The sequence below is a fragment of the Lepidochelys kempii genome, chromosome 18 (assembly GCF_965140285.1).
Source record: "Lepidochelys kempii isolate rLepKem1 chromosome 18, rLepKem1.hap1, whole genome shotgun sequence".
Taxonomy (NCBI): domain Eukaryota; kingdom Metazoa; phylum Chordata; order Testudines; family Cheloniidae; genus Lepidochelys; species Lepidochelys kempii.
Genome location: NC_136397.1, coordinates 23,877,377 through 23,891,393, shown reverse-complemented (window position 1 = coordinate 23,891,393; position 14,017 = coordinate 23,877,377). Strand labels below are relative to the sequence as shown.

The following is a 14,017-nucleotide window of genomic DNA, read 5'->3' as shown; positions in this document are numbered from 1 at the left end:
AGCCCTGCAGCTGGCCCGGGTCAATTGACTTGGGCTTCAGCTCCGGACTGAAAATGTGCTGTGCAGATGTTTGGGCTCAGGCTGGAGCCCGAGCTCTGGGACCCTGTGAGGATGAAGAGTCCCAGAGCTCGGGGTCCAGCCTGAGCCAGAATGCTGTGGCCCGAGTCAGCTGATCTGGGCCAGCCACGGGGCTCTTATTCCTGCGCAGATGTACCCCTAGACAGCAACCAGCCTTCAGGAAGTTATATGAAGTTGCCATTCACCAAAAGGTGTCTCTCAGGGACACCCAGTCAAGGCGCTAGCAGAGGTGCTAAGAAAAAGGGGAGGCGTGAAACTGCTACACACAAGCAGAGTGCCTGGATGCTTGAATGAGGAAAAGAATTCTGTGTGAAATAAAGATAATTGCCTGAAAAGCATGTTGTGGAAATCAGGTGGATCCCAAGGAGGCCTAACCCAAGTGAGCTCACGTCAATCCATCTCCAAGAATGTTATATTATTGAGGAATAGTGCACAATGGGGTGGGCTCTTTCCATTCAGTTTTATGGCTGATTCCAAGAAGATCACTCCCACCCTCCAAGTGTATCCAGGATTGAAAGAACCAACTTTCCCATATTACATTTGACAAACCATTAGAACACACGTAGTGTCAGGTCAGGGAAAATCTAACTACAAGCTCATTAACAGGTCAGTCTTTAAAACTTCTTATAGATTCCTTCCTGCATTTTAACCAGACCCAGCCATGTCCCCATTGTCAGACATGAAGGCTGAAGTCTTTGCAACTCGCATACCTCTGCTTCAGTCACCTTCCGTGTTAACTCACTCCATAACCACTCATCCTGTGAAGACCACCACAGAGAGAGGAGGTTTGTGCCCCTTGGCATACAGGCATTCTGCCCAGATTCCCCACTGACTCCAAGCTTTCCAATTTCCACACTGTCCCTTGTCTCCTTCCCCGCAGGGTGTCAAATTTCTCTCCATCCCATTTCTTAATTTTGAAATTCCTGTCACCTCCCCTCAGAGTCACTTCCTTCCCAACAGGAATAAGCCCATACCAGTGATGCCACAGACGATGCTTCACCTGGCGCTGCAAGCCTAGGGCACGCACAGCAGAATATCATACATGTGTAGGAAAGTGTCCCACTGTCATAGACCAAGAATGATGAAAATTTGCTTTAATTTGTAACTTTAAAAAAAAGAAAAAGAGCAATGATTGGCCATTACAGCCAAATACTGAAGGCCAATGGCAAGGTCCCTGGGCTGCAGACACTTCCAGCAGGACACTAATGGCCATGCACAGACTGAATGACAGGCCCATCACTCATTCCTGGCACAGGGGCAATGGAATCCATATGAAATTCTCTTTCATAAGAAATACAAGTTTTAAATGCATCTCCGGGAATAATACAAATACCATAGAAGTTAAGACAGTGTCCAATCAAGAGACATTGGGGATGACTGTTCAGGGTTTGTTTTAATTTAGCGAGAAAGACCAAGGAACACTTGGTATAGACATATCTCCTTTGATATGAAGAAAGTGCTGTTTGCCTCTACGGCTTCTTTGACTCCACCTCCGAGAGCGTGGGTGTAACGTTTCTGCTGCGCCTAAGCCCAGGAGGGCAAGTGACTACGCTGCTCCTGGGGTCTGTGTGGATCGCTTGCTCTGATCAGAGGATGGCAGTCTCCTAGCAGGTCTGCGAGGCCTCATGTGCTCGGTTCTTTTGACACACAACTGCACAGCAGAGTCCCGGCCTCTCAGAGAGGATTCATAAGTGGGCAAAGCCTGAGACATCTCACCAAATAATGACAAAGCATAAATTCAGGGGAATAGCATTAAAGTTCTTATTCCACTCCCTGTAGTCTGCAGGAGATGGAAGGAGGGAACTGGACTGTTCCCTCAGGATGCCGCCCGGGCCAATCAAGAGACCATCAGGGAGCACTTCAAAGATCAGTTTCTCGGGTACGTAAAAAGAAATGTAAATGATTGTGAGTGAGCTTCTGTTCGTGGTTGCACTACTGCATTATGCATGACTCCAGACTGCTCCAAAGAGGAACAAACTGCACAGCCTTCCATTAGCGGTTTGCAGATTTATGCTAAGCTTTGGAATTTATTGGTGTTATTTAGGTTAATGTAGAAGTATTTTGCATATTTAGAATACAACATTTGTTACTACAGTGATGTAATGTCTTGATGTTACAAATCAACCCGGATTTCTGTAACGTTTGCAGATTCACATTATGGAGATGACAAGTTACAGCACCTGGGCACTTAGTTGGGTTAAGTTCATTGATGTACCTTGGCTAGTTTCACATTCTGTATGTGGATGATGCCCATCTCATGGATTACCATCATTAGAATCAACTGAGTGGAAAGTGACAACAGAAAGGTGACCTATGCCCACACTTTTCATACAGGCTCCCTCTGTTATGAAAACACTGTCAAAGTGAGTGTTCTGTCCCCCTCCTCTGCTTGGTTCACTTGAGGAGAACTAATTACTACTCTTAGCAGCTAACGCTAACAAGAGTTACTCCTTACACTCTTTGCTGCGAGGCTGAAGATCCTGGGTTCAACCCCAACTGGCAGACACTGCAGAGAAATGACATCCAGCAACTCCTCCAACGTTGGCTTCCAAGAGGGGGAATGCAGAAGAGAGGCTATGAATATGAGTGCAGGATGCTGCCTCTCTGATGACACTTTTATGTTAACACCATGGCTGAGATAGACCTGTCAAAACTAAATCTAAACCTGGAATAATATCCCTCTGCAAAGGCCACAGGCTGACGTCCTTCCTCACCCTCACTCTGGGATGGCCTCTGCACTTCTGAGGAGTGTTAGGGGATATCAGATGTGTCACTGATTTGGGGCCAGGAGGATTTCTTTCCATGCACCAGAGCTCACCGCACCAGGCAGCTGGGCCTCAAGAGATCTGCCCTCACATGGCCATTTGATTGGCTTACTCCAAACTGGGCTGTTGCCCAGCATGCTCCATTGACTCTTCTCCATGGACCTTCCTCTCCTCCTTATTCTCTACAAAAATTCACTTCTTTCTGTTGGCCTCCTGCCCCACCCACCACCTGTGACACCCGCATCTGCTCGCTTTCCAGACTCCATCCCTCACCGTTAATACAATCACTTCAAAACAATTCCCTAGCAAGTCACCAAGTGCAGAACACTAAGTAATTCCCAGTAAGTATTCCTAAGTAATAAGACTCTTCCCATCCCTATCCTTTTGCCGGTTCTTAAATAATATCACTGCGTGCTGATTGCATACAGGAAACTGAGCCTTTCCTGAAAAGCATGAAGGGGTTTACTAGGTAATTCTATTTTTGAGTATAACTTCAGTTAAAAAACAGTTTCTTAAGGAAAGACAGAGGGTGAGGAAGCACCTTCCCTTCTGTTCTCTCTATAGCTGGCTTATTTACCCTACAAAGAGGCTGTCACTCAAAGACGCTGTTTTGAAGCCTACATTTGTGTCTGGCATTTGGCAGGAATACTTTCAAAACAATTTTGATTTAATTGTGACAGTCAATTATTCATCTGCCTAAAATATTCTGTGAGCATGGAACAACTGAACTATAAACAATTTTACTAGGAGATCCTGAAATAACGTGATTCTCCTTCATGAGGACATTGTTGAGAAATAACTGTTTTAAACAAAGGATGTTTTATACAACATCTGAAAACAAGACAAATTCATCATTAAAAATTAATTTTAGAAAATTACAAAGTCTTGCTAATGGACCCTGTGTTAGAGCCTCGCACATTATTTCTAAGGCTGAAGTGAGCAAGGGCATTTAAAACCCATTTTATTGTATTTAATCAAAAATTGAAAAGATAGAGATAAATATCACTGGACGCTCACATTTCTGCTTAGCACAAATTCACAGCAGAACTACAGATGTATTCAGATCTGAAATCCAGGTTAGCTATGAAGAGAATCCACTGAATTGAGTGGTCTTGTCAACTTGTCACAAACTCTCCTCTTTTCACTTTGAATCCCTTCATTTGCTTTATTTTTAATGTATTTTGTTACTTAATAAAATGTCATTTTTACTTGTCACATATACACTGGAGGCTCAGTCCTGCCATCACTTCCAGGAGATGCACAGCACCTTGCAAATGCACCGCATGCCAAATAAAAAAAGCCACCAAATTCAAGTTTCTCCTTGTCTGCCTCCAGAGCCTGGCCCGTTTGTGCTCTTTGACCCTCATATGCGGTCGGAGGCCACTACCTTCACTCTGCAACTATTTTTGATCATTATTAAAATAAAAACCAGGCTTTAATATAAACACATCTAGGAGAGAGTACTATAACACACATATGTATCCAAAGCTGATATATAGACATGATTATAGTTAGCATTAAAGTTCTGATAAGACTAATAGACACTGAAACATGGATCATCCTTGTATGTGGTAGGCCCTCTGAATGCTAAATGGGGCTTTATTGTGTCCCAGAATCCAATAGCAACATGTAGAAAGGTAATTCGGTATATTCAAAATCTAAATTAAATGTGACCATTGCATTGTAACTAACCCGCACAGGTTTTCTGAATATTGGGAAGGCTCTTTATAGATAACTAGGACAAGTTTCCCAGTTGTGTCATGCTGCCACCAGCAAGGTAACAGGCAGAAGATGGCTTTGCATCAACTGAAAGAATGAAATGCTCTTTGTTGTCAGATCAGGGGGTTTCACGGTTGTTAGGACTCGTTCCTCATTGTAAATTAGCCAATTTTTTATTTTTTAAACAGGATCAGAGCACAGCACCTTTTATCCTGGAATTCCCCTTTACCCCACATTTGCAGCAAAGCTTCTCCATCTCTTGGGCAGCCTCTCTATACACAGAGAATCGGCAAGGTCTATACAATGGCCAGCATATTTATGACCTTTAGAAGAATTACAAAAATCATCATCTTGGACTAATCAAAAAAATCTTTTGGGGTTTTAAATTAGCCATGCGAAAATCTATTTGAAATAGAAATAGAAGATAGCTATGCAGAAGCATAAAGAAAAGCTATCGTTTGGAAGTATTCCTTCCTGCTACACCTGAGGTTCCACGGAGTTCATCGTGTTGAACAGTGTTTTCACAATAAGTGCTTAATATGCAATAAATTATAATCATATTAGGGTTTGCTCAGCCACTCGAAAGAAGAATAAACTGAAGGACTAAGGGCAAAGTCCCTTTTGTGTGCTTCTAAACTTCAGCACTTTCTGTGCAATCTCGCATTCTAACGGCCCACCTCAGGGGCAGGTCCCGAAAAATAGCCCAAAACAACAGCGCTACCTTTGAAAACCAATTGACATTTTAAAATTAGGTTTGAAAAGTAAAATACAAAAGAGGTAAATCATCATGTTAGCATAGAATCATAGAAATCAGGGTTGAAAGGGACTTCAGGAGGTCATCTAGTCCAATCCCCTGCTCAAAGCAGGACCAATCCCCAACTAAATCATCCCAGCCAGGGCTTTGTCAAGCCTGACCTTAAAAACTTCTAAGGAAGGGGATTCCACCACCTCCATAGGTAACCCATTCCAGTGCTTCACCACCCTCCTAGTGAAAAGGTTTTTCCTAATATCCAACCTAAACCCTCCGCCACTACAACTTGAGACAATTACTCCTTGTTCTGTCATCAGCTATCACTGAGAACAGTCTAGAGTCATCCTCTTTGGAACCCCCTTTCAGGTAGTTGAAAGCAGCTATCAAATCCCCCCTCAAATTCATAGAATCATAGAACCATAGAATCATAGAATATCAGGGTTGGAAGGGACCTCAGGAGGTCATCTAGTCCAACCCCCTGCTCAAAGCAGGACCAATCCCCAATTAAATCATCCCAGCCCTACGCTTTCCAAAAACTTCCTGGATTGTCTATGCACCGCTGTATTGCCCTCCCAGCAGATATCAGGAAAATTAATTCTTCTCTTCCGCAGACTAAACAATCCCAGTTCCCTCAGCCTCTCCTCATAAGTCATGTGTTCCAGTCCCCTAATCATTTTTGTTGCTCTCCGCTGGACTCTCTCCAATTTATCCACATCCTGCTTGAAGTGTGGGGCCCAAAACTGGACACAGTACTCCAGATGAGGCCTCACCAATGTCGAATAGAGGGGAACGATCACGTCCCTCGATCTGCTCGCTATGCCCCTACTTATACATCCCAAAATGCCATTGGCCTTCTTGGCAACAAGGGCACACTGTTGACTCATATCCAGCTTCTCGTCCACTGTCACCCCTAGGTCCTTTTCTGCAGAACTGCTGCCGAGCCATTCGGTCCCTAGTCTGTAGCGGTGCATGGGATTTTTCCATCCTAAGTGCAGGACTCTGCACTTGTCCTTGTTGAACCTCATCAGATTTCTTTTGGCCCAATCCTCTAATTTGTCTAGGTCCTTCTGTATCCTATCCCTACCCTCCAGCATCTGTAGTCCTGTTTCAAACAGCAGTTCTTCCCATCATTTCTCAGCCTAGAAACTTGACTTACCCATCTTTAAGAAGCCAGATTTGCAGACACTGTATGGCAGATGTATGAGCTAAATTCATTTGTCAAATAATGCACACATACATGCAGACAAAGTTTTGAAGTTAGACCAAGATGGATGCAATCTTGGAAGCTCTCTGCACTTCATTGCAGGCAACAGAACACTTGCCTCCAAAAAGGTTGGCAAGTTTTCTCTCACCAAAACATATGAGGCAATTGCCAAGTCTTGCTTCTGTCTACGGGCATTGACCTACCTGTGTCGAAATAGAAAAAAAAAAACAATGCTAAACAAAATGTAATTACCAAATGAATAGTAACATTTTCTTCTGGCAAATTATGGGTAATTCACTATGTGACAAATAACTGCTCCCTGGAAATGAACACCAGAAATTCTTCAACGCTTAGAAAATGAAAGCCCTTTGGAAGCACAGAGCTGCAGTGAATGGGTTTAACTACTGGTCCTTTACAAGTGCCTCCCTCTATGTCCAAAGAGCAGTCGTAGCAGAATCCAAGCACTGAGACATGTAAGATCTCTTCCCTTCGGCAGCGCCATCTGACGCATGGGCAAATTCCAGCAGAGGTTAGTTACCATATGCATCAAGCACTCAAGCTATCTCTGTGCCTACCCTGTGAATGGGCTGATTTGGATTTACTGGCTGCCTTCCCCAACCCAGCATTCCCATGAGGAGTTTGAATGTGTCTATATTTCTTAGGTTTCAGAGTGGTAGCCGTGTTAGTCCGTAATTGAGTGTCCAGGGAGATTGAAGTGTTCTCTGACTGGTTTTTGAATGTTAGAATTCTTGACGTCTGATTTGTGTCCATTTATTCTTTTGCATAGAGACTGTCTGGTTTGGTCAATGTACATTGCAGAGGGGCATTGCTGGCACATGATGGCATTGGTAGATGTGCAGGTGAACGAGCCTCTGATGGTGTGGCTGATGTGATTAGGTCCTATGATGGTGTCCCTTGAATAGATAGGTGGACAGAGCTGGCAATGGGCTTTGTTGCAAGGATAGGTTCCTGGGTCAGTGGTTTTGGTGTGTAGTGTGTGGTTGCTGGTGAGTATTTGCTTCAGGTAGGGGGGCTGTCTGTAAGTGAGGACTGGCCTGTCTTCCGAGATCTCTTCAACCTCCCTGGACTCTCAATTACAGATCTAAAAGTCGCAATTATTCAACAAAAAAAATTCAAAAACAGATTCCAACGAGAAACTGCAGACCTGAAATTAATTTGCAAGCTGGACACCATTAAATTAGGCTTGAATAAAGACTTGGAGTGGATGAGTCATTACACAAACTAAAGCTATTTCCCTATGCCAATTTTCCCCCTACTGTTACTCACACCGTCTTGTCAACTGTTTGAAATGGGCCATCCTGATTATCACTACAAAAGTTTGTTTTCCCCTGCTGATAATAGCCCACCTTAATCATTAGAGTTGGTATGGCAACCCCCATTTTTTCATGTTCTCTGTGTGTGTGTGTATATATATATATATATATATATATATATATATATAATATCTCTTCCTACTCTATTTTCCATTGCATGCATCTGATGAAGTGGGCTTCAGCCCACAAAAGCTTATGCTCAAATAAATTTGTTAGTCTCTAAGGTGCCACAAGTCCTCCTTGTCGTATTTCTTAGCAGCATCTTGTCAGGCCTATGGTGAGGTTTTGGCTGGGAGCCCTTTATATGAAAAAAAGCTTTCCATGGGAGCTGCCCTTTAGGACACAGTGTGGTGTGATGGAGTCAGGAGGGCAATATCATGCCTACTCTTTGCTATGTAAAATAAAAATAAAAGGCTAAATAAGCCTGCAGCGAGATTCCCATACACAATACAATTTGTTGCCAGATTGTTTCCTGCACAGGAAGGGAGAGACACTTCTGAGTCCCTTGTGAGCCTCTCACAAGGTGAAGCATTTCATGTGTCAAGTCCAAGGTAATACCCTTATTATAGGATCTGTGGGATGGGTCCCCAGGCAACTCTTGCAGCTGCACAGCCGGTGGAACAGGAGACATTTAAATATTGCTTCGCTCCTGCAGACAATGCTCACCAATGCAAGGCAGGTGAAACTGCAGTTCACATGCTGTCGTCTTTTTTTGGCAATTCTGATTTCTCCAGGCATGTACTTCAGGTTTTAAAGGTCATGTTCCCTGTCAGAGGAAAATCTTTCGACATGACTTTCCACAGAGAGAGTCTCCATTTAGAGGCATTTAAAACAGATGCAGGCAACCCCCAAAGAGAAGAGTTTATAGGTCAGGCAGAAACCCTCTTGTAAATCACACTCCCTTTCTACAGTGACAAACTCAGGAGAGGCCACTAGACCTTCTGCTGAGAATCACAGCAACAGCTCGGACCTGAGGCTGTGCTGCCCACACCTTCCTGCTATCTCCCTTTGCATCCCAATCTGCCCCTCTGCCCAGCGGGAGGCCCCGGCATTCCCTGGGGCCAGCATAGGGGGCTTGACTTGTTCAATGAATGAGAGGCACAGTGGCAGTCCGTTCCGGGGAAGCGTGTTGTCAAGGTTCCTTCCCCACTCTGAACTCTAGGGTACAGATGTGGGGACCTGCATGAAAGACCCCCTAAGCTTATTCTTACCAGCTTAGGTTAAACGCTGCCACCACCAAAGTGTTACACAAAGAATAGGGGAAGTGCCCACTTGGAAACGTCTCCTCCCCAAAATATCCCCCCAAGCACTACACCCCCTTTCCTGGGGAAGGTTTGATAAAAAGCCTCACCAATTTGCATAGGTGAACACAGACCCAAACCCTTGGATCTTAAGAACAATGAAAAAGCAATCAGGTTCTCAAAAGAAGAATTTTAATTGAAGAAAAAGTAAAAGAATCACCTCTGTAAAATCAGGATGGTAAATACCTTACAGGATAATCAGATTCAAAACATAGAGAATCCCTCTAGGCAAAACCTTAAGTTACAAAAAGAGACAAAAATAGGAATATACATTCCATCCAGCACAGCTTATTTTATCAGCCATTTAAACAAAACAGAATCTAACGCATATCTAGCTAGATTGCTTACTAACTCTTTACAGGAGTCCTGACCTGCATTCCTGCACAGGCAAAAGCATCACACAGAGAGAACCCTTTGTTCCCCCCCGCCCCCACCAGCTTTGAAAGTATCTTGTCGCCTCATTGGTCATTTTGGTCAGGTGCCAGAGAGGTTATCCTAGCTTCTTAACCCTTTACAGGTGAAAGGGTTTTTCCTCTGGCCAGGAGGGATTTAAAGGTGTTTACCCTTCCCTTTATATTTATGACACGTGTACTGCAGCTGCCTTTACCTGCGTGTTCTGTGGAGAAAGACAGACCTCTCGGCGTCAGGGCTCAGCCCAGCACCTTTCACTGGAGCGCAATCCACTGTCTGTGTTATTCTTTATAAAGAAACATCCAGTGAAGATCCAAGAAGAGAGATTTTTCCCTTGGAGTGAGGAATGGAGGGAACCCTCAGGACTCCAACAGGATAGGCAGAATCCAGGTAAATATCCATCCTAAAGACTAATTACCAGTCACCTTTTAAAATACTTCCTTGTTTTCCAATTAAAAGGGAAATAAAGTACCTAACTCAGACAACCTTAATCCAATAACCACACATTGTTACCCATCTCCATTTTAAAATAACTTAAATCAACAGCACAACCCGCAGGCGATTTTAGAAGAATTAAAACCTGATTTTACACACACACAACTCAAATACTCACGCTAAGAATCTGCATGCCTCTGTCAGTAAGTATCATGAATAGTACAGAAGAGGTTAATAGAGCATTCCTATTCACCTTCTCTTGCAACTCAAGAACAAGGAGACATACAACAAACTGAAAATCAATAAATTTGATGCTGATAAAATAAATCATTTTTACAATGCATAATTGTCCTGTGGAACTCATTGCTACAAGATATCACTGAAACCAAGAGCTTAAATGGATTCTAGAGAGATGAGTCATAAGGATAATGAGAACAGCCACAATTACATTAGATAGCATTTTCTTTTCTAAGGGACATAACCACGCCTGCTTCAGGCTATAAGCCAACCTCTATTTGATGGGTTTAGGAAGAACCATCTCCTTTGGGAAGGTTATTTCTTTATAGTCCAACACCGGGTTTCTGCAATCTTCCCTGAAGCATCTGATACTAGCCAGTGCCATGAGGAGAATATTAGACTAGATGGATCCAGGTCTGATCTGATTTGGCAATTCTTCATCGGTTCCTACACACAAACCGCACCAAGAAGTGGAGTACACCATATGGCCCCATTATAAGACCTATTTTGCCTCTCTCACTGCCATTGCATATTGTCCCTCTGTTACAGACAAGTATTCTGCAGCTGAATCAATCTCTGAGGCTTCTCGATTCCTTCACCTCCATCTATTCACAGACTCCAGATTTATTATTACCTTTTGTGTAAGAAGCACTGTCGTAGTGCTTTCCTGCACCCAATTCCCCAATCTATAAATTGTGCTGTCCTCTTGCTTTCATGTCCTTTGAAGTGTTAAGAATTTACTTGGATCAATTTTATCAGTCTGCTTAAAAACGTGAAAGAGGTCATCACAATATCGTCTCCTTTCCAAGGAGAATAAACCCAACTCACCCAATCTCTCGCAATCGCTTAAGTCCATGACACTGCAGGTCATTCTAGTTATTCTGTGCTACAGCTATCAAAAGCAAATACAACATTTCCCCCCAAAATTATATTCTATTTCTAACAGGAAAATCTGAACTGATCATTCTGCAGAGGCACCTGCAGGATCCCAGAAGGTTAGAAGTCTCAGCCCCAATATGCAAACTGTTAGCATTTATTTGTGACTTGCAAATAAGCTTTTCAAACAAAGCTTCTCCTAAACTGTAATTTTCATTCCTTAAATAACATCATGCAGCCACTACCACGGGTCACCCAGGTTGATAAATTTGGGGCTGCCCCATGTTGGATGATTCAACACTAAAAATAAAAGGAAAAACAATCAACTGGAGTGCAAAATAGCTGGAGAAAACAAAACCCTGTGAATAAAGGCTGGCAAGCGTACCTATCAGGGTGCCATAGAAAGAGTCAGCCCAGCAGATGTGAGCAGGAGAATCTCCCTCAGCAAAAAAGAAACCTGTGTGTAGGTGGGAAGGCTTTTTCCTAGCTGAGTGACACAGCCTTTCCTTTTCTGATGCTGGGAATGCCATGTAGAATAGAGATTGGTCTCTATTTCCTCTGCAAGTCACTTCTGTCTGCCAGGCTAAGCCCATAAATCAAGAGAATTCTCTAAGCATACTTGTTGGAGTAACTGATGGGGCACCAAGAGCTCTGAGCAGAAGAGGAGATGGCACACAGCTTCTAACCATGAGCTGGAAGATATGTAAACAATTTGCATGAGAGACATCCTGGGAAATTCTATATGGTGAGAATTCTCTTTGCCATCCAGACAAATGCCAATCTGTCCAGCTCCCAAGTTCTGAGGAGCCTTATTTCTCTCATAGAGCTTCAGCATGCAGTGACCATGGAAGACACTACAGAGGTCATGTCCTTGCAGTAGGATTCTCACAAGGCATGAAGCCAACCCAGGTAGTAAGCAATCCCCAATGTCTCTTTTTACCAGTTTACAGTCAGTCTCACAGCACTGTGAGTACACTGACGGGAATTAAGCTGTTTGCACTTTCACTTTCCAGTCCAGGATGGCACCAAGATGCCCCTCAGAGATGAGTTCTCGCTGCACTGTGTCTCCTCTGCTTCCATGGAGAAATCCTCACCACCTTAGCTTTGCCGTTGCTATGCAATGAGCTCTTGCACCTTACAGGTCAATCATGTGAATGGAGAAAGGTCACATTCCCAGGACAAACACAAACCAACCAACAGCTCCATCTTGCTTATACTTGTTTTCGTTATATCATCTTGTACCCTAAGAGGAAGGCAGCTTTGAACCCTCTCAACTTCAGGGATGTTTCAATAGGTGCTAGAACACCCACTGTTGTGAATTAAAATCCGTTACTTTCATTACACATCTGAAAATGAAATTTCCAATCGAGTTTAATATAGATCATAGTTAATTTTGTAACACAGAAATGACTTCAGTGTTCCTGGAGTAGAAGCGTGAGGCTGACCTAGTGAGAGCACTAACCTGAACACACAGGGGATATGGAATTTTAATAGCATCCCAGCAAAACCTGTCAGTCCTGAAATCTGCACTTCCAAACTAACAATTTCTTCACAAACCTCTATTCAGTTTTAGGTTTGTACTCGCAGGCAACAGGCACTTACTAAGCAGAACTCATGGCAAATGTAAGGAGATTTTGTACAGACTAGAACAGTCAAAACACTGACACACACACACCGACCTTTTTATATCGCTGTGGTCATGGGATTTCAATCAGTGGCGAATCCATTCAGACAATTAGTTCTAGACCCTCAACGCTTATCACCGGCTCTGCATCTCCTTCCATGTCAAATTCACACTCCTTCGTTTCACCTTCAAGGCTCTGCACACCGCTGCTCCTGCTCACTCCTCAGCAGGTCTGCTGCACCTACGCGCAGGCCAGGCACTCTGCTGACCCCACTTCCCTTCTTGCCCCTTTTCAATTTTTCTCCCAGACTGGCCCCTAAGCCTGAAATGGCATCCCCGCAGCCTCCATCCAGTTCCCATCCCTCCTCAGACAGCTGCCTTCTACCCACCTCTCCCTTAGTCCCAGACCAACACCCTGTGCACTACAAATAAAAGTCACTTCTTGTTGCGTGAACTTCTCCCACCTTGCCCAAAGTGACCTTCCCCTGCATCACATCAGTTCTTATCTCACTCGGACGGTTAGGTCTGTAGGGCATACCACAAAGCTATGCCACTGTACTCAAATGTTAAACAGCAGTTTCAGAGATGAGCACTAGAGTCCCAGGGCCCAGTGAGGTTTTAGGTCTCAGGCCCTGAGAGCACAGGTGGAACATCCAGGGGATAACTATCAGAAACAATGGGAACCGTCAGATATAGACGTCTCGTTCTAACATGCCAGAGCTGGCTCCAGAGGCGAGAACAGTCACAGGGACTCTCAGCCACAGACCCCTGGGAAACTGGTGCCAACGGAACATGAGAATCCTGGTGCAAGAGCCAGCTGCAGGAATGGGACTCGGCCATCTTTTGGCACCTTGTGAGGGGAGGGACCAGGCGGTGCTCCGTGATACTCACCAGATACTCTTTTGTAGTAGAGAATAGTCTTTTAAACAGCAACCCAGCTAATGGTACAGGCAGGGTATTACTGATTGGGGCCATCAGCATGAGGGAAGGGAACAGCAGGTTTCGGTCTCTGAGTGACCAACTCTTCCTGATGCTAGTTAAGTTGCACGTTACCCCACGAGCAGTCCCAACGAAACCAATGAGACCATTACAGAGCAAGGCAATCTTCGGCATGAGAATCTGGCACTTCAGTCAGTAACTGCCTGACTTCTCTGAAATTACAACTTCACTGAAAACGTCCGCCCACCCATTTGCAGGGGTTTGTAGCCATACAGGCTACAAGCCATAGGGCTCAAGTGGGACTCCAGTGATGTACAGGCCTCGTGTGCACCATCTGCCTGGG

General features: G+C 44.1%; 1 protein-coding gene across 17 annotated transcripts in view; it reads right to left on the bottom strand.

The window, feature by feature from the left end:
• CAMTA1 (calmodulin binding transcription activator 1) overlaps positions 1-14,017 on the bottom strand; it is a 950,491-nt gene that overhangs the window by 805,538 nt on the left and 130,936 nt on the right. The gene's annotated exons all lie outside the window — the stretch shown is intronic.